Genomic DNA, 24,435 nt, shown 5'->3' with positions numbered 1-24,435 from the left:
AAAACACGAGGAGAAATGGAACAACTGGTTTTAATGAAACAATTACAAGACACTAATTATTATGTTAATGTTTGCCTACTATCATCAGCAACCGTTAACAGCCTTCTGCACCTAGAGGTTTGGTGCTGTGCACGGATTTTTTTTTTTTTTTCTTCTCGTTTTCTGTAGGAAGGGAACATTTTCAATGGAATGCCATCTGTAGGAATGCAGCTAACAAAAAACAAGGGACACAAAGAGACAGTACCATTGACACAGTATGTCAGATACAGTTATTCCCATAATGCATCAGTATGAAAATTAGCATCACGGATCAACATGATTCAAAGCTATTTGGTTTTGAGGCCGAGGGGCTAAGAGTTGCCAGCGATGGCTGGCTCAAGGGACCGGCCTGAAGGCCTTGCTGAGCCAACAGGAGACATATGCTAAACACAGCAACAGAAAACGAGTTATTGCTTTACATGTGTTAGCCTTGCTATGTACAAGGGAATAATGGCTAACACTTTTTTTTCTTTCTTCTTCTTTTTTTTTTTCCTTGCCTAAATCTAAAGTCAGCAAGGAATAGAATATGGGAGAGAAAGGATATTAATTTCTTCTTACTGCCTCAGAAACATCTTTCTTCAGTTTTCATCTCAGTGAGGAAAATGTACCCAGCAACAATATTAGACAGACCCCTGTTGGCCCATGCAGGCTGTGCAAAGCTGCCAAAATGATAACGCGCTGAAGACAAACCACAAATGCTAACGAACTCTTTAGAAACAACAAAAATATTTACTTGGGAAGCCTGAGTGGGTTGCCACAGTGACACTGAAGAACTTAGGTGCCAAAGTGAATGTTCAGTAGCAAGGAAATGGGCTAGGTTATTATCACACACACACACACCCCTTTAACTCTCAATAGGAAAATCTAGGATCATTCTTATAAAAGGAAGGGATGATTGTTGTCCAGAAGTGACATCTTTACATATAATTAAGAGGAAGCAAGATACTATGACATTTCTGATGATCTATAGGATAAGCTACATAGAAAGGATGTTTTGATTCTGGGCTTAAAGGAGCAAAAGCTTATCGGGTACAATATGGAGTTAACTGAAAAATCCAAGAATCCTAGTTAAAAACTTACAGGTATTTTGTTAACTGGAATTTTTTTTCATTATTTTGATGATCACTGAGCTCACAGTCACATGCCCCCACAGTGTGAGTTCTACAAATGCCAAGGAGCATTTTGCACCAAAAAAAAAAAAAAAAAAAAAAAAAAAAAAAAAAAAAAAAAAAAAAAAAAAAAAAAAAGAAAAGAAAAAAGAAAAGCTGAGAACCATCACTGTAGGGATTCTCTGCAGGAGCTGTTTTGTTAATAGTGTTCATATCCTTTTAAAAATATTAGCCCACATCACTGTCAGATATTTTTTTTAATGGACTATAATTTTCAGGGCTTGTAAGTGACATTCCTGCTCAGTAGTGTGTTTTCAAAAAAAGAGGATGAGGTGGATCTGTTTATATCAGAGGGACTCTTTCCCTCTTCTTTTCAATCATAGTCCCTACCTCCATCATAACACACTAATATGACCCACAACTAAATCAGCAGAGGAGACCTTCTCTCTGCCCTGCAATCATTTTGATTGATTGTATTTCAACAATTAGTCTTTTATTTGCCTGCACACCATTGAAATAGACCGACAGCATCTTAGCAGGCCAGCTTTAAACAGTCAACTGTTAACAATAGCATCAAAAAGGAAGACCTGATGGGAGTTACTGTCACTTTAAAGAACGGGGTTTTCACATTGTTGAAATCTGTCAGATATTTTGAAATGTCCCTCTCACTATGGTGCCACACCCCCTGCGTGCCCTTATAATAAAATTGGTTTTACTCCTGATTAAATCATTTTCTCCCTACCCACTACCATACTTCTCATAATGGACCTGTGCGCTCTACAGCTGGTGTTCTTCCCATGGTACCAATTCTTACTTTATCTTTTAAGCACTTTGCTGCTAAGATCTCATGCAGAGTGCTTATGTTTTGTTAAGAGCTTCATTCTTAGAGAAATAGTTTAACACATGTTCTAAAAATGTTGTACAACTTATTGCTTAAAACACATTTAGAAAATGTATCAGTACTGTAGCTTTGGCACTGAACTTGAAGTGGAAACCTCAACACACACACATGCAGGCAAACACATGCACACAACTTCCAAACTTTATTAGAAAAGTAAAACATGAAATGGCATTGTGCTGAGTAGATTAGAGACTGCTAAAGGAAAATGTTCAGAGTCAAAAGAAGCATGCTCATATTGAGCAAAAAGCCAACAAGAATAACAAATAACTATTTAACTTGAGGAAAATGCCATTCATGTTAGCCACTTTCATATATATATATATATATATATATATATATATATATATCGGTAAATTTTAGTGAATGTGAAAAGGAAGCATTTCAGTATGCAGAAAAAGAGTATGTCGACTGGTGAGTGCCACTTCATCATGTCTGCTTAAAAGCCTGAAGCTGTACTATTGTTAATTTGTGTCACTTACGCTAAAATTCCTAATATAGATCTAGATATCAGTAGTAGTCATCATTTTAAGAAAAATAATTATAGTTTATAACCTTCAAGAAGTAGCTCAAATAAAAAAATATGGCAAGAGTTGACATTAGTCATTTGAAATATGCTAACGGATTTTTATATCCAGCATTTCGTAATCAGATTGCTTGTAATCCAGAGGGTCTCAAGGTAGAGCTTTCAAGGCCATGGTGGTTCATTTAAACATATAATTATGCCCAAATAGTCTGCAATCTCACAAAATCAGCCTGTTCTCAAGAAAAATTAATCATAACCCTTTCCTGGTATTGACAAGAATACGGTCAAATACAAATACAAAAAAATATTCATAGAATTATTTGTATTATTTCTAACTGGACTTTCCTTTTTTTCCAAGAATGTAAGGCTTATCAACAGTGGCCATGCCTCTTGAGGAAGGATGATCTTCCTCATGGGGCTGCCTTTGCATTCTGGGATGTAGAGGTAACATCCCTGGCCTTGACCCACTAGAGACGAGCTACGTTTCCCAGGGTTGACTATAGAAAATGTTGTCAGACATACCAAGTGTTTTCTGGGGCTCCAAACTCTTCCTGGTTGGCAGGACTATAATGGAGGCTGAGGGTCTATGGACACTCCTCTACAAGCAGTGCTTATGAAATGTACCTCATGTGGACAAGGATCCATGGAACTATCTGTATGTAGATACTATGATTTCCCTAATAGGAACTTTAGAGTTGATACTTTGATTTTATTAAAATTATTATTACTGTGTGTGGGGGAGGGAGGGAGGGGGTGAACACATACAATGGCATGTATTTGGAGGTCAGAGGACTACTGTGGGAATTGGTTCTCTCTTTCTGCTGCAAGTCTGGGCAATCAAACTCAGGTCATGAGGATTGTATGGCAAGCACCACTGAACCATCTTGTCAGCACTGTAATTTTTAATTAATGACAAAAATCAAAACCTTTTATATAACAAAATTCATATAACTATATTCAAGGTGTTTAAAACAAAAATAACAACTGAAAATTATGTAGCACTTAACTTACAAGACACTATGTTTTGCATTTTGCAATTAGATATAATTTAATATAAGTAGGTAATATAATGAAGTAGATTTGTTGTTGGCATGATATCCATTTTATAGAGAGGATAAAAGGGGTGCGAGTAGCTTAAGGAATTTTCTTAGGAGTGACAGGTAGTGAAACTGAGATAAGGAGCCACTACATTGCCACTATGTTGAAAATCACTGTACTTGTACATATGTCATCTGGCAGGAAAGAAAAGGCAAATAATTAGTGTGAAGCGCTAGGAGACTGACCTGACTTCCAGAATGGCGGTTTTTGCATTTTATCCCCAAGTGTCTTATTTGAGACTGTGCTTTTATCTACAAACTAACTCCAATAATTAGTCATTTCCCAATCATTGAGAGGCTATGAGCAGATACAAAACAAACTAGTCATAAAAGGAAACAGCATTATGAAACAGTCAGAGATGAAACAGATTATTATATGATGAGGTGTTGAAGAAACATGGTAGAGTGGAAAACAAATTATATGGATATATAAAAACATCTTTTTTAGGCCTGATTCACCACTGATACATTTTATATCTATTCATTTATTTGTGAAACGAAGATGGTTAGAGAGACAAATGCTGCTATCGATCTGGAAAGTGTATACAGCATTTTGAAGTTATAAAGAAACAAACATCCAAGATACAACTATGATGAGCAAGGTAAATAAAGGCTTATAGGCAAAATACATAAAGGATGAAGGCAATGAAAACACTGAGTGAACATTATGAACCATACTAATTGGTTTAGATAAATTATTTCAGTGTGATATGGCTTTCCATACAGGGTCATCAGCAACTTTACACACTGGAAACTAATGCTGGGAAAAGGTCTCCTTGACTCAAGATATCTCATATCCCTACTCAAAATCTGTCCTGGGTTCTCTTGGCCCTTTACTCAAGATATTTTAAATATATCTTAGTCAATGGCTATAAAACATATAATGTAATTCAGGTATGTTAAGATCGAGGATCCAAATGCTATGAGAGTTTCATGAGATCATTATTACCTTAAAAAATGTTTTATTCTAACAAGGCTGTTTTGAAATGCCTCTCTGTGAAGGAGTCTTAGTATATTTTATCTATTTTTAGGAAAAAAATATTTGTGCATGCAAAAAAATGTTTGAAAGAGAAAAATCTATCATTTCTAAGAAAATTAAGGGCAACTTTCCTTATGGCAGAGACTTGTAAGATGGATCTCTGATGGCCATAGATGGGCAATTGTAGCTTCCAAAGAAGTAGGAGCACTTAAGTATCATTGTCGGTTTAATCACCAACTTCCTGCTACACCTTTATATATAGTTCTGTAGATAAATCAAAGCAGAAGTTTTTGTATCAGGTCTGAGTTTAACTAAATTGTTTTTACCTAATTTTGGTTAAAATGTGGGCTTGGAGAACTAGAATTATCCAGAACAGAATACTGACACAAGTATAAAGGGACACTTCTCTGCTCATTTAAAAATCAAATGTCCCCCTTTTCACCCTTTACTTCGTAACGTTTCTGTGACATTTTCAAAAGATCTTTCAAACTTTTACTTTACTATCATAATAGAAAAAGGGTAAAAAAAACAATCCAGATTATGGAAAGAATAGCTCTGATTTCATTAATGGAGCAATAAGAACAGAATACACTGTGAACATGTCATCAAGGATGTGGCATCTGCACCCAGTGCCAAGGACCACAGCACAGCCACATCTTTATTGAGAATGCCTGCTGCGTGCATGAATGTCACATTGTAGATGCCAGAGAGGATGAATCTATATATAATATTTGGCTATAAAATAAAACTAAAAGGTTAGATATTAGAGTGGATAAAATGGCACTGTTTGTCTATAAATATACAGCTTCTATTTAGGTCATTGTATTTAAAGGACTAGATCAAGAGGAAGTCAGTTGAGTCACTGATGTGAATCTCTCCTGTTATCTACTCAAAGTGACAGTTCGATCTGATTTCTGGTGGGTTAGACAGGGTCAAAATACTGATATAAACTCTATGCCAAAGCAGTGCCTTCCTATGCTGTCCAAGTAGAAGCCCCTTTCTACCACACACACTGGTTATAGCCTGAGAATGCACTGAGGACATTATCTTAGAAAACTAGGCCAGTTGGCCAGTTAATTTGTTTGTTCACTTAATTTTTATTACACAAACAGGGACTGAGCACAGACTGGATACTAGTCACTATGTTGTGTGCTTTAGGAAGCTGCAGCTGGCAGACTGCCTTATGTTTCTCAAAGGAGAGGATTTTACCAGGTGCTCAGAACCATTGCTAAAGTGAGTATTGACCAAGTTCTAACATTTCACATCTTATGTCCATCCTTTCTATCACACTTGCTGACCTTGAAGACCAGTAGGACAAACTCAGTCAACAAACATACCACTACGAAATGTACATGATGCTACAGGCTGAATCCTCAAACTTACATATTTTTGTACTGTAGGCCTTATGCTTGTATTTCAGAATATAACAATTTGGAGACAAGTCTTTTAAGGAAGTAATAAAAATATAAGGTCACATGGACTCCAAACACTATGACAATCCAATATGAGTAGTGTCCTTATAATAAGGGACTGAAACGTACTGAGGGGAAGACCAGGAGACATTGGATGCCAGAGATGCCAGAGATGCCAAAGGGGATGGATATATCTATATAACAAACATCAAGGATAGATGCTTTGGATGATGACAACCTGGTCTTGTTTAAAACTCAGATTTCTAGAACTTTGAAGTAAATTACTGTGATTTAAGCCACCCAGTTAGTGGAAGTTTCGTAGCCCAAGCTAACTACTAGAACTGCTGAAGGTTTTACATAGTGAAAGACAATGTTGTGTTCCTAGATTACATCCTCAAACAAGGGCTATGTCACACTTGTGAAATACAGGATAAAGCTGATTAGATTATTCCAGATGAATGATATAAAATTTATATTTTAAGAAATAATTTGAAGCCACAATTCAAAATTGCTTGCCTATTTCACCACAACCTAACTGTAAATATATACAATACACTTTGGGGTGCCAAGGAATAAAATACAATTACCATTTTCTTACTCAGCCCTTTTCCCACAAATGCATTTATTAGAGCAGAAATACTTTGCTTATCCTAAAGGTGAAGTCTTAACAACCAAAGAACAGTTAAGATTGTGTGAAAAAATTTACCAAGCCAAGCCAAGAGTCTATGGCCATGGCATCTATCAAAAAAGAAGGAAGAAATTAGTTTCAGATGTGAAATTTTTGTACTCCAAATCCTCCAAAACTTTTCATCCCTCCTAATTTATAACAAAAATCCCCAGTAAACTGCTAGAAGTCTTACTTTTGAAAATAGTTGAACTACACAGGAAACAGGTGTTCCTGCCACCCAGTATACACAGCCAATTCCATTTGGCCATTCTGAAGTAGGAAAGAAGAAGGAACCAAGGAGATAATAGGTGCTTTCTGAAATGCTAAAATTTCAAAAAACAAAAGAGAAAGTCCTTCACTTTCTGTAGGATATTCTGGCAGCCAATGTTGACTTTGTTTCCATCTACTTTATATTGCATCTATACCTTTGAAAGTCATTTGAGATGCCAAAGCCACAGACACAGTGCCATAGCATAATATGAAATCTCTAAGATCATCTCTTTGAAGCAGGTAGAGTGGTCTTCTACCACACCAAGTGTTGGAAGCAAGTTGATAATGTGACGTTTCTTTTTATGAAATCATCAAGATTCATTTGGATGAAATAGTAACATAGCAAACAGGTAGAGATTAAACTTGGGAAGAAAGCACCACAGACAGAAAGTATAGCAAATATGGCACTCCTTTTGCATTTTTAATTTACAGTGGCATAACATAAAACATCCTTCCATCATCATAACTCCATGCATAATGTCATCTCATAAAAAGTGGTGGTTGACGTCACATTTCTCTCCGGGCGTCAAGATACTCCTCTCTAGGCATCTGGAAAGTAGTGGTCCTGCATAGATTCTGACAACACCACCAAAAATAAACTGGTTTTTCTTTGAGTTAGATCATAAAAACTGATGTATTGCTTGGTGCCAATATATATTTCTTTAATGCCCTTCTTACTTAGAGCTTTCAACGCAGCTTTTATTTCCATTCAGTCAAAGGCCTTTTGTACTCTACAGACATTATACACAATGGTTCATTTTATGTGACTGTCTTCTCCAAATAGATTCCAAATTTGCTTGAATTCCATGGATGATTTCACATATTACAGCCTCCAAAGGGTAGAGAAGGGTAGGATAAAATTTAACAATCATTTTTAACAGCTTGCTTCATGTTGGCTCTAAATGATACCATTGCTCATTTGTCCCATCCAGTTCATGTTACATTATTTAATGTCAACCTAAGGGGTCAGTTCCTACAAATGGCTATACACAGATAATCCTTCTGTGCACACAAGGATGTTACTTAACATTGAGCTTTTGTCTCTTGTCATTTGAGAACTTTTAAGTTCATATGAGTTAAGCAAGGTTCTATATGTAATGGACCAGTATAGACTCACCATTCTTTACCAGAAGGTTTACTTGTATATTATTCATTTTGCCAGTGGCAAATGTTTCCAGACTCTAATATAAAACTCTGGCTTTCTTTATTCTCCTTACTATATTGTTGGAATTTGTTAGGTGAGAAATGGGAACATTGAACAGAATAGGGACTTGCTTTAGAAGTTAACTTGTTAATTTAGAAGTTAGTCTGGAAATAATACTTCAATAAAGTAGAAGAGTTAAACAAAATTTGTAGATTTAGATATTGCCACTTTCATTTATTCAAACATTTTGTTTCCAGATAAAATGTATGATAGTTATGAAATAAAGTGAAAATAATAATTATTTTACCTACACAATACTGATTAATTTATTTCCTAAGAGTAGTTAAGTGAATTTTCTACTTCATATCACAAGGATAGTCAGAGGTCTACAGGTACAAAAATGATTTGTGAGACTCATAACATTCACAACAGCGTGCATATTAGACAGGATAACTTGGTTACTGCAACACTTTTTTTGAAACTACAGAACAAAACTGTCATAGTTATGTATCAATATGACTCTTCAGATGTCCTGAATAGTTAAATAGATTCTTTAGTGGATGAGTATACTATCAATAACTGATTGTTTTGATATTTGTAGACGAAAAGTTTGAGTGTTTTTCTACCTTCAGCGAGGTTTGCTTGCCTAAATATAGAGACACGATGATCACTCCCATTTTCAAAGATGTGGGACATAAAATAGCCCTGTTGCTCTTTCCTTTTGTAACTTAAAAAATGATAACTCATACAAAAGATTCACAAGATCATTTGCAAAAATTTAATGAAACAAAAATCTATTTAAGATTCTCAAAGCACTTGATGATATGGTATTGGAAAATTCATAATTTTAAAATATGAATTATGTAGTACAGTTATTTAAACACATTATCATTTCGATTTGATATATGCCATGTATTGAACCAGTGTCGATTGATAGTATATGCAAGAGTACACTGCAGCACCCTTGCTTCATCTTTTCTTAGTTATTTAGTTTACAACCACAAGGAAAAACTTATACTATAAATTCTTTAGGTCTCCTTTCAAAGACATTTCCTGCACTCAGGTAGTAGTACTTTCTACCACCATTCTCAAAAAACAAAATGTGATTTATATATTCTTCTGCACTTTGATTTTTTCACTAGATATATATCTTGGGGGTCATTCAAAACTAATACTAGCTCTCTGTTTATTTCATCTACATATCCATCTTTGTGGATTATATAACTCACTTACCCAGTCATAAATCCCATCACGACTGTGTATGTACTAACATAATTTTATATCTGTGTCAGTAAATACCCATATGAGTAGGGCAAACACCTAACTGTTTAATTCCAATGTTAAAGTTTGTATATGTATTTAAACTTTAATAGGCATTACCAAAGTATAGATTTTATTATTAAGAAACCTGAAAATTAAAAAAAATCACACACCAAAATTAAACAGACCCATACTCTTTTTATCTCAATGAACTTCTATACACTTTTATTAGTCATTTGGAACAGAAGTTGTGGAGTGTCACATTAGATTTTACATTTTCACTAACAAATATTGTACTTATTTGCCACCCAAAAAACTAAAAATTCATGAGAGCTAGAACTAGGAAAACAATTAACTTTATATCTTCTTTCATAATTCCTATCTATTTCCTGTATTCATATGTGTGTGTATGAAATTTTCATTATTCTCTTGGTTGATAATTAGGTTAGTTCTAATGCTTTGCTATAGTGTAAAAAACAGCATTAGACATGGAGTACACACATCTCTATGGTATAGTATGGAGTTGTATAGGTATATTGCTAGGAATAAAATAGCTTGATCTTTTGGTAATTCTTTCTTTATTTTTTAGAACTCTCCAAACTGATTTCCACAATGGCTGTATTAATTTGTATCTCCACAAACAGTAAATAAAGGTCCCTTTCTATCCACATCTTCCCAAACATTTCTTGTCAGATTTGATGATAGGCTTTCTGACTGTGGTGAGGTGGATTCAATATCTAATTAATTAAAATGATCCAGCAGCTTGCATACAATTAATGGTCATTTAATACATAACAACAATATTTACTAATGATGGAAGTCATTCCCTTAACAAGAATTGTTAATATTTGAGAAATAAGAAACAAAAGGGAAACACTCAAACAAAAGAAAATGGTGTATTGGAAATGAAAAAAAAAAAAAACCAACATCATTCCACCATTGTAGGTCAATATAAGCATTATAGCATAAGATCAAATAAGACAATTGGTTTAACATATTTAATCATGAAGCAATTTATGAACACCTAATAAGTGTCAGATGTCCTACTAAGTGCAAGAAATATATGTAGGAGAAAATGAAGACTGAAAGACATAAAAAAATGATCTATAATCTCTTGAAGTCACCAGAATTTTGATTCTTGTTAGTGTCTCTATTAAAATTGTACTGTTTCTGTGGAAAGAGTTACCCCTTTTAATTTTATATCTGCTTCATTAATGTAAATCCATGCTCAATTAGTTACTTAATAAATGCGTTCTAAGCAAAGACCATGTTGATGGTGATAATGACTGAGTAAACTCTCAAGAAAAAGGGTCATCTACAGTGTTTTTTTTTTTAAATATCTGCTACCATCTCAAGACTCCTCTTGGCACTAAGATGTCTTTGCAGGCAGCACAGACAGGTTTGATGCATATAAAAATGTCTTGTTCCAACAGAAAAGATATACTTAACCTGACTTAGCCACACACACTCTGATATTGGAAAGCAGAGGACATCAGGGGAGAAAGCAAATTTTAACATGCACACTGACATTAGCACCTTCAGTCAGTGGAGGAAGCTGACATCACCATGTACTCTGAAGTTCAGGAGCAGAGGAAGTCATGCCCACCAATGTTAGAGAGCACAGGTGGTCAGTCCATGGAGTAAGCTTTGTGTCAAATGCAGGACAGTACAAGCTTTTGTAACTATGAGAAATCTTAGGTTTTCTTCTCTTCCCACCTAAGCAAATCTGTGACCGATGGCTTGAGTTTCTTGCCTATAGCTGTGAAGCCATTCATAGTATATAATGATGAAATAGACACTTCCATGACTTAGGTTGAGATCCACCTTTATTATGGTATTTCTAATCCTACCATGATAATTCCACCATTCTCCACAAGTATTACTACTCATTTGAACCAAATTGTCTTATCTATGTCTCTCCCTCAAAAACTTTCTTATTAATGAAAGAAATTTGTTCTGATTAACTTTCCTATCCACAGAGTTTAGTACCTGATGCATTTCTCTTATTAGATCAGAATATATCTTTTTGCAGTCCTTCATCAATCTTAATTTAACATCCTTTGGCAGTGATACTATACTATGACAATGACAACAGACGTGTGTATACTCACAGAGCATGGTGAACTGTTCTTTTCATCATGTTTACTTTTCATAGATTTAACCAATAGTGAAGACATATATAAGTCATTCATCCACATATTCATTCCCTTATCAAATACTTGAAATCAAATTTTATGCTAGTCTTATAGTCAGCTGTGGAGCTTAGAAATGTGAAAGAAAATATAGAGTATCTACCATTACATGTATTACAATACGCAAGAAATTTAGGCAAATTGACAAAATAATAGCACATGGTAAGCTGTAATTTTATGTAGATTGCTAAGGGAACATAGAAGATGATTAGCCAGCTTCATCTGGGTGGCGGCCAGAGGAAATTTTGTGCATGAAGTTTTTTACATGATAACTGTTTCAAAGAAGATAATTAGGTGGATGAAGGAGGGGCATGGGCTGGGAGAGAAGACAAGCCATAAATGAAGATGGATCCGAGTAGAAGCAATAGTTTGTCAAAACAGACCACAACACATTGGGTAAGTCATGGGTTGTTACAGAACATAAAAAGATAGGTTCCATATCTCAAGGTATTGAGGATTAAGAGGGAGGGAGGGGGATGTGGTAGAATAAGAAAGCTCTGAAAACTGAAAACATGCACACAAAGAACACTGTACAGACTGAGCAGATTTTATATATGCATGTAACAACAATTAATAAAAAATTTTATGGTCATGAATTTGAAATAGAGAAAGAAGGGGTATATGGGGGAGTTTAGAAGGAGGATGGTGCAGAGAGAAATGATGTAACTGTATTATAATCTCAAAGATAAAAGAAATTTTAAAAAGACCTGAAAGAATCTGCATGATTATAGGCAAAGCAGCCATGTTCTAAACAGGGACTATAGTAGCAGTGTGGGGGTGGACAGAGTGAGTGCAAGTTTGGAAGATGAGTGATGTAGCCGAAAAGACACAACAAGCAAATAGCTTAGGTGAGAGACTGCTGTGTTTATTAACTGTGGAAAATGTTGTTTTTTTTTTTTAAGTCATAATGGAGGAACACAAAGATGTATTTCTGAAACTGTAAAACAGAAGAGGAGAAGTAAAAAAAAAATGGTGGATAGCATTTACAAAAGACTAAAATTCAGAGGCCATTACTGAATTTAATGTAAGTTCAGGGAAGCAAAAATATTTCATTTTCCAGAAGTTTATAAAGACCTGCTGGTAGTTTGAAAACGAGAATCCATTTGGATTATCTGACCAATGATAAGACTTCAATGGTGTTTTAGTATCATGAGCTACTTTACCGACTCTACAAAGGGGAATTACAATTAATTGGATTATGCTGGTCTCCACATGCTGATTGCACAAAAGAAAGTATAAAAGTGGAACTGTTGCTAACAGGTCATATCTATCATCAACCATGGGATTTGCTTTTTTACTTACCAATAAGATTAATTTCTTCCTTACAATCTTCCAATTTGAAGTCATTTTAATTATAGAGTTTAGAAAATTCAAAGGGAAAGGCAAACCTACTTTCAATGTATTATTAATGATTGACCTCATTTTTATTCATTTTTATGATGAAGGGGAAATAAATTGATGGTTTGTTTATTGTTTAGAAGATTTTTACTTACTTAAGATCCTTTTGCAATCTTTTCTCAATCTCAATTTAATTAAAAACATTTTTTTACTGGATTTCTATAAAGAGCTGAACCCAGAGTTACTTCTGAGCAATCACAAAGACGTTATTTCTCCTTCCAATGAACTTATTATATAGAGAAGGAATTAAACTTACAAACTCTAAACATCATTATGCCTAAGTGAAGTGTTCCATTAAAGCTATGAACCATTTTTCTTCAAGGGTTGTGGTCCCTGGTAAGTTAACCATGCTCCATCCACATGAGCTTATGTGCAGTATAAATTTGACTCTGGATTATTAAAATGAATAATAATAAACGGAAGACACGAAAATGAGAGGTATGGCAGAAGGATCTAAGAGGAGATATGGGAAAATATGATCAAAATAAATTTTATACATGTGTGAAACTCTCCAAGAATTAATAAAAATATTACATTCAAAAGACAGAGACAATGGGTTAAGTGGTCATAATCCATTAGGTCCATTTTAAAGAACTATATTAATTCTTTAAAATATCGATACTTTCAATAAACCAAAACTTTACATGCTTTGCTATTAACAAAAAAAGTGACTTTCTCAAAAACAGTAGTAATTGTGCACTTCTCAGTCTTTGTTCCAAGTGTCTCTTTATGTTATTAATTTTATACTTATATTAATATGTTTTATGTATTTTTATGACAGAAAACACAGGCTCAATGATTAAGCAACTTGTCTCAATTCCTTCAGACATTTAGTGGCAAAGTCCAGGCAGCCTTGATCCTTTTGTGTTGGTGCTTTAATGTGTCTCTTTCAAAAGTCACATTTAAATTAAATTGTGATTCTAACCTACTCTAAAAAAGATGAATTCTTTAAGACAGCATTAAGCCATGAGGGCTCCACACTTTTGGGTTGGATCACTGCCTGTTTTAGCTAGCATTGCTATTGCTATGATGAAACACCATGGTCAAAAACAAGTTGGAGAGAAAAGGGGTTATTTATTAACTTGCTTACACTTCCACATCACTGTTGATCATCAAAGGAAATCAGGGCAGGGACTCAAACAGAACAGGAATCTGGAGGCAGGAGCTGATGCAGAGGTCATGGAGGGATGCTACTTACTGACTTAGTCCTCTTGACTTATTTAAACTGCTTTCTCATACACCCACAACCACCTGCACCACCCACAATGGACTGTGTCCTACCCCATCAATCATTAATTTAAAAAATCCTCTATAGGCTTACCTACAACTGAATCTCATGGAGGCATTTTCTCAGTTGAGGTTCCCTCCTTTCAGATGACTCCAGCTTGTGTCAAGTTGATATAAAACTAGCCAGTACACTGCCATTATAAAACAGCACCCCTTTTCCCATTTTGCTTTCTACTTGCCCTTCTGGATTCCATGTGATCATGCAAAAGAACCTAGCCAGGTATTGGTAGTTGGCATTTGACTTTTCAACCTTTAGAATCCTGATCCAATACATTTCTGCTCATTTAAAATTTCCCAGTCTATGGTATTCTGTTATAGAAGCACAACATGGACTAAGATACAAACTTTGACCCTTTATCCATTCTAATATCAAGAAGTGTACTCTTCCTGCTACTCTTGGGCAAATACTGTCATGATGTATATATGCCTTTGATAGACTGAGATGGGGTAAGAAGGATATGCTAAACCCAAGATATTAAGATGTGGTCTGGAGTCAGTATAGATGCACCACATAGGACATCACTCAAAGTGGAAATTATGAAGTTGTTCATCGGTTTTACTGAGTCTGGAATCTCCGTAGTGTAGTGGTGGACTCTGGTGTAACAGTCCTCTGGGCAATTTGGATGCCAGCCATAGTCAGAGAACCACTGGTCTACAAAAGGATGTGTAGTGGATTAAATTTTGATTACTGGCAAGAAACCTCTCTAAGGTTAGTAAGGCAGGTTGTGAAAAATCATAATGACTTAGATTGTTAGAGGTCAGTGAAAACTTCAAGTATAACCAGAGGTTATATATTCCCTTCAGGAATAAAGGAACCCTCAAAAAATTGGAGAAACAGCACTTATCAGGTTGTATATTATGGTGATAAATCTATTTGAAATGTAAGAACTCAGTTGAGAGGTAAGAGGTAGAATTCACAATGGCCTAGTGAAGACATCAAGGAACATAGGTGTGAGGTCTTCCAATTTCAAGCTGGTGTGGTAAAGGGAAGAGAACATCAAGTCAAACTCTGTTGATTGTAGCCAAAAGAGTGCTGCTGCACCAACACAGTCATACATGATACTTGGGAAAAAGTAGCATTTTAATTTTGTTCAGTTTGGATATTTTGAGGCTAGGGATAATGAGTTTAGTTTAGAGATACTAGTAACAGTTCTATGTAATGATGGCAAATAGATATAGGGAGATTTAAGTATAACTCTAATAGATGAATTTGAAAATAATGAGGGAAGTGAAAGTCAAACTATAACAGCAGAGCAGTAACAGTGTCAATGACATTGTACCAGAAACCTTTAACATTTATTGTGTATTACACATGGTGCTTGGCAGTGTGTACACACACATATATATTGAGAGTCCATAGAAACTAAGCTAGATATTTGTTATTTGAAGAGTTTAAAGATATAGAGACATTATCTTCTCCATATTCCCAATAGAAGTATCACAGTTACTTTTGGACATTGATTTGTTTGGAAGCTTCCTAAGCCACAGTGGGAGAAAAAGTTACTAAATATAGAAGACAAGAAAGAGAAGACATCACTCACATTTAAGTCTTGGCAATGAGAACATAATTATTCTATTTTAAGTTTATTTTCAAAATTAACTTACAACATGACTGCCCAAATGTGGACAGAACAAGAACTGCACCAATGGACATGCCAAAATGAATGGGAAAAGTCCACAAGGCTTCCACCTTATAAAGAACTATAGATAATTGAGGAAAACTGGGAGCAGGAGTGGTGGTCTTCCCCAGAGAAGAGCACACTAATTGGTTGTCTAGTGCTAAATGGTCAGCCCTGAAAACACACATACAAGTAACATTGTAAAGACTGAACTGGTGAGATTTAGCATTATATTTATATATACATATATGCATGCAATAATGTTTAATGAAAAAAGAGGTCATGAATTTGAAGGAAAGCATAGAGGAGTATATGAGAAGGTATGGATGGCAAAAGGCAAAGGAGAAATAAATAATGCAAAATAAAATAAAAAATTAGCTTACAAAGTAATACATTTACAAATGGGATTTTCATATATATTTCATTTTGGTTGATTCTTTCCTTCCAAAATTTTTTCTTTCTTTCTTTCCTTCTTTCTTTGTTTCTTCTTTCCTTCCTTCCTTTTTTCTTTCTCTGTCTCTGTCTCTCTCTGTCTCTGTCTCTGTCTCTCTCTTTGCTTTTTTGAGACAGGGTTTCTCTGTGCAACAGTCCTGGATGTTAACTCACTCTATAGACTAGGCTTGCCTCAAACTCACAGAGATCCACTTGCCTCTGCCTCCTGAGTGGTGGGATTAATGGCATGAGCCACCACCATCTAGCCCAAAATTATTCATTAACTAAGACTTATAAACAAACTTCTCTGAAGTATATCATTAAAAAAATATCAAGCAATGAGAGTTCATGTACTAACAACGTATTTACAAGCCCAAAGTCTAGATAAATCAGGCTGTTTGATCAGGTAAATTCTACCTACCTGCCAGACTTTGTCTCTAGCACAGTGATGTTTATCTTAATGACAGTGGACATTTTGCTTGAGAACTGCTAACCTAAGTTCGTTGATGTGTAGAAATGAGAGCAACACTGATTGCGGTCTTAGAAAAACCATTTGAAGTTCAGAGGAATGGAACATATAGATTGATTCCTAGGCCCAATAGTGAGTCTGAGAATCCAATTTAACAGTAGTTTGCTATCAAATTGCAAACCAGTTGGTCAAGTAGAGATAAAACTATCAGATTTTTAACCTGCTTTAGTTCAAGATATGTAAGAAGGCAGTATTAAACTATAAATCTTGGTTAAAGGCATAATATGATTTTAGGAATAAAATATTTTAATTTTCTGAAAATGTAGGTTACAGTTCTTTTAATGAACAGAGCTATTTTTAAGTGTCAGAACAGCCGTACATTAATTTGAATGTGTGATAAGGCACAGTACATATCATTTATAGATTGCATTTACATACTGAACACACCTTTGTCATATATTTTAAAGAATAAGGGCTCCATTCAGCCATTCTGGAGCTTAACTTCATGGCCACAGCCCAAACACACAGAGCCTGAGCAATGTTACCTTTCAACTCAATGCTATGCCCAAGCCAGAACTGTAAGTAGCCCTTGGCATTCAGTCATTCTTGACATACACTGTCCTATTCTGTCCCACCAGTTCATTTTTCTTCTTGTTTTACTTTTTATTTTTGCTTGATGCATAAAAGTTACACCCATAGATCACTTAACCCCTCAAGGACCAAAGGAAAATTTCACATTTCCCAAATCCTGCCTAGAGTAACCTATGACACCTCAGGTTGCTTACTGTAACTCCTCAGATGTCTTTTCGGTAAATGGATGCATTTATGGCCTATGGGACCAACTTGAAAATAAAGCCCAATCAATTATGACGTTCTTACACTGGTCTCTATTCTTTGCTGTCTTGCAGACATTTCTCATTGACCTAATTTGGAGACTTTCTACAATGAGGCCCTAATCATGAAACGCATGCAGTTCAGTGTCTTTGAGCAGGACAGAGACAATGGAGAATGATGTCAAGTAGGAAGAAGACAGAACATGATAAGCAATCCAAAATAATGTCAGGTGAAATCCGGAAGTTCAGCAGTCAAGAGTGGAATACTAGATCCTCAAGACAGCATAACTTGGTTTGGAATCTTGAAGAACAATTCAGTGTAGGTGGGGTGGGGTGGGGGTGGGGCAAAAATAATTTGTTTCCGTCCATCCTTAACATCTTTAACCCCATAAAGAAACACATGTATGTGCATTTATTTCTATGCATAATTATTGATATAAACACAGCTGCTCTCCATGTTAAAGGAACATTAAACTCACAAAAGCATGGAAATCCCTACTTAGAATGCTTACTCCTTTCTTAACATGCCTTGTTGTGCCCAGATGCTGTGTGCATTTTTTGCACCATTTAAAAGGTTGATGTACAAAAATAAAAAGGTGATAGGAAAATTAGAGTGAGGATGGAGCCAGTAGAGCTGTCCTCTTCTTCGATCTCATTATGCATTAATCTCCATAATGTCTAGGCACAACAAAACAAATTACACATTAAAGGGAAGATAATTTGACTGTGGATTGCTAAATTTGGGGGGCAGGAAAGCTACACATGTAAAGATACAGTAGACATATACAGCCCAAACAGAATATTGTAACTGTGTAGTTTATGTAAAACTTAAAATAAATAGATTTACACTTCCCTTTAGATCCAGAAATACATGAAAAGTTGCAAGGCAGCCCACAACAAAGCAATTGACAAGAAAGATAGCATCTGTTTTTCTGTCTATTCAAGCTGAAGTTTTTCATTTGGAATGCAAGCAGTGCTTCCCAAGTTAACATAATTAACTCATGACGATCCTGAAACATCATAATATAAGATGCAGATGGAAATTCAAAGCCGTAGAAATGTCAGCTCAGTGCGTCAGGATTATCACTTTTTTTTAAAGTGAACAAACCATAATGCTAATTAAAACAGGTGTTTTTATTTCAAACCCTTTTGCATGTTATGAAATTACAACCAGGGTTATTTATTTATTAGTCTGCTGTGAAACATACATCTTAGAAGAAAGGGGATCTGTGAAAACAACAAAGTAAAAAGATGAAAAGAATGCCACTCAGCATTGCTTTCTGACACAATAGAAGACCAGTCGCTCAATTAGTTAGTAATTTCCGTGTGACTACTTGACAGAATCTACTAATTGTTAATCTTCCACTAACTATTGCTTTACATAATTAATTATATTCAAATAAAAACAACAAAGACATGTGGGCCAGTTGCCCTTTTGAGAATTTTTTTTTTTCAAACTGCCTCTGCTTACTGACAATATTTCTGGGAAGCAAAGATATTAATCTCACAGGAGAACACACATAAAAAAATATCAGCAGACTCTGTCTTTTACCTTGCTTATAGAGCAAACCCTGCAACCGTTCCACCCTACAAAGACAGAATGACAGCCACAAGAGAAAACCCCCAAGCTACTGACTCGTCACACAAATCCATCCTTGAAACAATCACTAACAGCTCAAGTCTTTTGAGTCGGGATCTTTCATATTAATTGAGAATTGCATAAAATACAGAGCAACCCATCTCGGGGTCAAGCATCATTCATCATTAGTTGAAGTGACATTTTCAACCCTTCATTTTGCAGCTGCTGAGAAAGGAGGGGGAAAGGTATTCTTTAGAAGGGAAAAACAAGGCAGAGAGCACAATCCTTGCTCTATCTGCAGAAGAGAATACAAGGTTCCTCTCTGTCAGCGTGATAACATGCTTAAAGCTGGTGATGTCATTCTTCCCTAACCTTGGAGTCACTAAGCACATGGCAGCTGCATTCCTCCACTTAGGAGTTCTGCTGGAGATCAGTATTAACCATTTTAGATGTAAATGAAGCCCTTCAGTGGGGTGGAGAGCACAGTTCTGTGAGTTGAAATGATGATTTATATCCAAATCCTGTTTTGTTTTTGAGAGATTGCAACTTGTTAACAAGGCTGTCCTTGTTCTAGTGGCATCCTCCAGGCATAAAAGAAATTCTGGGAAACTGAGTATGGTCACTTTTGAAACTGCAAAACAGCATTCCAAGACCGCGTAGCAAATTTACTGGCCAAATTGGGACCTCTGCCGTTCACAGTAAAAGATCTCTCCCTCTTTCTCCTTTGTGGGATGCTTGCTTTTCTCTGAAACACAGAGGTCATGACTGGAAATGGGAGCAATTAAAATGAAAAAGCAATCTGAAACAAAATCCAGATAGCTGGTATTTAAATGACCAATAATTCACAGAGCTTTTGGTAATGCATAGATGTTTGCAAACTCCTCAGACATGTCTGGATCCTAACTTATCAGGGGTATTTTCTCTAGGAAGGAGAGTTTCTTTGGCAAGGGTTCTGAGTCCAAAGATAAGTGTTATGAAATCCACCAGGGACAGAGTAAGATCTGGCTGTTTCTGCCAAATAAGCCTCTCCAGTGAGTCTGTCTTTGAAGTGTCCTCTCAGATCCTGTGCTACCTGAGAGAGCAGAATTTTGGTGCTAACTCTGTTGCCAAATTAGAACACTCAACTAAAATGTATGTGCGTTAATTGTTTCTGATGTCTAGGAAAATGATTTGGCAAATTTGGCCTAAATTTTAGAAGAGAGACTTATGGAAATCTTCAGCAGTAGTTATGTACGCATAAACCATGTATATAGTTATAACTCTGTGGAGTTATTTCAAAACTAAAAGCATTTAGTATTTTCATGTGTAATAACTTTCTAAATGTCATTTAGCCATCACTTTGGGGCAGTATTCTGTCTGTGCAGAGGTGGTAAGATTAGTGGTCCTTTAGCCTTTCACATGTGGCAGAACCTGTAGGGAGTGGACCAAACTTGACCTGAGAAATGTGTACAGTTTTAACATCCAGCAAAAACATATGGGATTTCTGATACTGAAAATTTCTTTACAGAATAGGCTGTAAGTTTGGGTGCAGATGTCTTATAAATAAACTGACAAAAAGTAGAGAGTGGTTCAAAACAAGATTGTCATAAATTGCTGATGTCTTTCCCATTCCATTTTTAATTACTCTGATATGGGCCGAGTGCACACAGAGATCAAATTGAGGTGTTAAAGAGATAATTAGCTAGATGTTTTAAGAAATTATTTTCACTGAGCTACCAAACAAATTGGAGCAAATACAATCATAGAATATACTGAGGTAGAGGATCCCAGAAAATACAGTTAGAGAGTACACTGAGGTAGATAGTCATAGAAAACACAATCATAGAACATACTGAGTGAGGTAGAGTGTTACAGATAGCAAGACACTCTTATACTCATCACCTTACTAAATAATCACAGCCAACTGGAGAAGTCTGTCTTCGTTTCCTCCTTATTTTATAGCATAATAAATGAAGGGTCAGTGCACTAGCTACACAAATATTACAAACGGGAAAACCAATACCAAAAGCAAAGTTTTGAATATCACGCTCCGTTTTGTGTCACCGGTGGCATCCTTGTTGCCGTTTAAATCCGCTGTTCATTATCATGTGTAAACTCGTTAATGTGAAACTATGATCTGCATCTAATAACAAAAATAGAACAAGGCCACCTCAAAAATCAAAACACAGTCACTTGTAGGATGCAGAGAGGGTGCTTTTAAGGGAGGAGTTAAAATGTGCTCCCAGTGGAGGACCAGCTCCACCCTCTTACCCTGTAAGTCAAGTGCTATTTACTAAAACACCCTGAAACTGCTTCATGGTGGTGTACCTTTGCATAACCATTATCTGAGGAACTATGAGCTTGTTTTTGTTTTTTTTTTTTTTTTTTTTTTTTCCCTAAAACTTGCCTGGTTTCCAATCATGAAGTGCTATGCCTCCCTGCTTGCAGGAATATCTGTTAGACTTTAGTTGGGTATATACTTTAAAGTGTTAATTATGTGTCCATCTCAGAGGAAAAAAAAGCCACAGGAAACATGTTTCTTGTAGGTGAGTTCAGCCATGTAGACACAGTGGACAGAGTAAGAGAAGCAGAAAGTCAGGGCTTCTGCCTTCATATGTTAGCCTAACTTGCCAGGTAATGGTGAGCATTAGTTAAAGAAAATGTTAGAGAAAGCAAGCTAAGAAAAATTAGATGGATTTTGCTATGAAAGAAATATGTTGCTCTAGTGTTTTCTTCACTGAAAAGAGCTGCAAAGTACAGGGTAGGTAGAAAAGAGCTCCATCAGCTCCCAGAGCATGTGCCACACTCCAGAGAAGGAAAGTTGCCTAAACATCACTATGTAGTTGCGACAAATTCTACTCAGGTGTGTTGAGTTTGATAGGGCATATAGCAAACACATTGAAGAGTTAAGTCTTTGGGAGTGAGTATTGAAGCTTCACACACGAGAATTTATTAGGGAATTCTCAATAACTGGCTAGATATATATAGTACTTTTCTCTGTAAAGGCACTCTGCATGTATTAAAATGATGATGATCAAATGTTTTTTAACAGTAGGGTGTTTTACAGGAGATAATACAGGTGCTTAATAAATACCTTGGGAAGCAAAAAGAATCCTCAGAAGGGATTTGCAATAATGCTTCTCTAGTTGAAGAACACACTAAACACATGTATCCAAGTTGCAGTATACAGCAACTTGATCCTAGCTACTACCAGTGGCTTGCAAGAGGCTATGATGGAGGCCACGGAAATGTCCAATTCTGCATTCTAAAACAAAAATTTCAGTGAATGGAGCAGCCACAAGAGAAATGATCAGGTTTAAAAGAGTCAGTCCCCCACCAGAAAAATGACCTTGTGCAGCGAAGCCTGGTGTCTGTGGTTGTCCTCAGTCTACCCCCAAACGCTGTCCTCAAAGCCACACAGCCACTACTTGGGGAGATGATTCTGTAGACTAATGGACCTCATTGTCAGGAAATGGTTTTTGATAATCGGCCAAATTCAAGATTTCCAGAAACAAGTTTTATTTGTGCATTTTCCTCCTTTAATATTTATGGCTAATGCTGATAGTTAGTTCCTTGATGGACTTCTTTTTTTAAAGCTCCAAGTGGGCAGATGATTTTTTTAAAAAAAGTATTCTTTTTGTTTGCTTGTTTGTTTGTTTTTTCTTTTAAACTCAGAGTTTCTTTTCTTTTTTTCCCCCCTTGAGTGTAGTAAAGTTAACTGCTAGCATGGACGGCTGCTTTTCCAGTGAGAACATGATACATCTTTACAAGGAGAAGGAGTGCAGATAGGTGGGCATATTTGAAGAGTGGAAGTTCACCAAATAACCTAAATCTGCAAGAAGACCACTTCAGCTTCAACAGCTTGAAGATTCTTTGTATTGCCATCACTCATTGGTAGCTGGGGAGTTTTTACAGCCTTTCAAACCTTAGAGTCCTTTCAATCACCCGATGCCTTAAAGGGACAGAAGGCCTTAAAATGTGCTCCCGCTCTCCCTAGTTGAAAAAGATACATAGACAGAAGGGGAAAAGTCAAACAACAATACAAAAAGCATTAATGCAAAGAACAGTGGGGTCTCTCCCTAATTTGACTTTCTCTACAGGTGGCCTGCAGCTGCGTCCAAACAGGTTACTCCATTGCCTTCCCATGAGCACAACAACAAAGTGCTGTCTGTATTCACAAGAATACATTTAGTGGCCTAGACCGATTCAGGTCTAAAAATAAGAAAAAAGCATTTTCCAGCATAGCCCGAGGTGACTGTGTGCAGCAGCAGAAGACAGTAGCACTCTTGTCTCCCTGACTGCGCCTGAACATAAAGGAATCAGAAGCTCACTTCACATGATTCGAGGAGGCCCAGGGCCAGCTAGAGTTGATTCATTCTGTTTACATCCGTGTGGGCGAACCGACAGCAAACAGCAGCCAAGCAGGCAAAATCAATAAGGAATATTCTGTTTTCAATTGACTTCAAGGTAAACTGTACAGCGATGTCTCTGAGACCAAGGCACCTGTTTGAACAAGCATTCTACCATGCTGGGCAACATGAGGCAGAGACAGGCAAAACTAGAGCCTACCTATTTAGTTACCATTAAAAATAATCAATTGGGCCACCTTCACTAAACTAGTGAGAGATGTGCAACCTAGTAAGGATTTTTGCTGGTAAAATGACAGAGGAGAAAAACCTGGCAGGGGTGGGGTGTTTGTATTGTTTAGGTAACATTTCCAAACTCGATTTCTAATTATTTTCTGACTTAGATATTAATACTTCAATATCTACTACAAAAGTGCTGACATGATTTCTCTCTTTCTTAACAGTCACGTAGGAAGGAGTTTGACATCTCTCTGAGTTTACTTCTTCCTTCATGCCTTCCCTCTCACATTCCCCTGGAATCTCTAATTCAAACGTTTACACCGCTTCTTCCCCATTCATTAGGCTAATTTGGATGCATGGGGTCCTTCCTCCTTTCTCCTCCATCCTTGGGCATGCAGCCGCAGCCCCACCCCCACCTCTGTCCTTGAAATTAGTTCTATTACCATTCCGCAAGCCAGGCAGGTCACCTGGGGGGTTAGTTTATCTCTTACTGACCCAGCAAGTGGGACTCTTTACTACTAAGTCCAGGTCCGAGAAGTGATTTTATTTGTTCAATTGTTGCATTTCAAAACTCTCTTCTTTTTAAAACTTTTTGATAGCTCTGACTTTGTCCAGTTAGAACTCTATACAGGGCTATTTTTGTAACATGGACATGACAAC

At 36.2% G+C, this 24,435-nt stretch overlaps 1 protein-coding gene across 1 annotated transcript in view; it reads right to left on the bottom strand.

Moving 5' to 3' along the window:
- Arhgap15 (Rho GTPase activating protein 15) overlaps positions 1 to 24,435 on the bottom strand; it is a 229,172-nt gene that overhangs the window by 108,685 nt on the left and 96,052 nt on the right. The window lies entirely within an intron of this gene.

This window comes from Peromyscus eremicus, chromosome 4, assembly GCF_949786415.1.
Source record: "Peromyscus eremicus chromosome 4, PerEre_H2_v1, whole genome shotgun sequence".
NCBI lineage: Eukaryota > Metazoa > Chordata > Mammalia > Rodentia > Cricetidae > Peromyscus > Peromyscus eremicus.
Note: the sequence above shows the minus strand (reverse complement) of the source record. Positions and strands in the feature narration are given on the sequence as shown.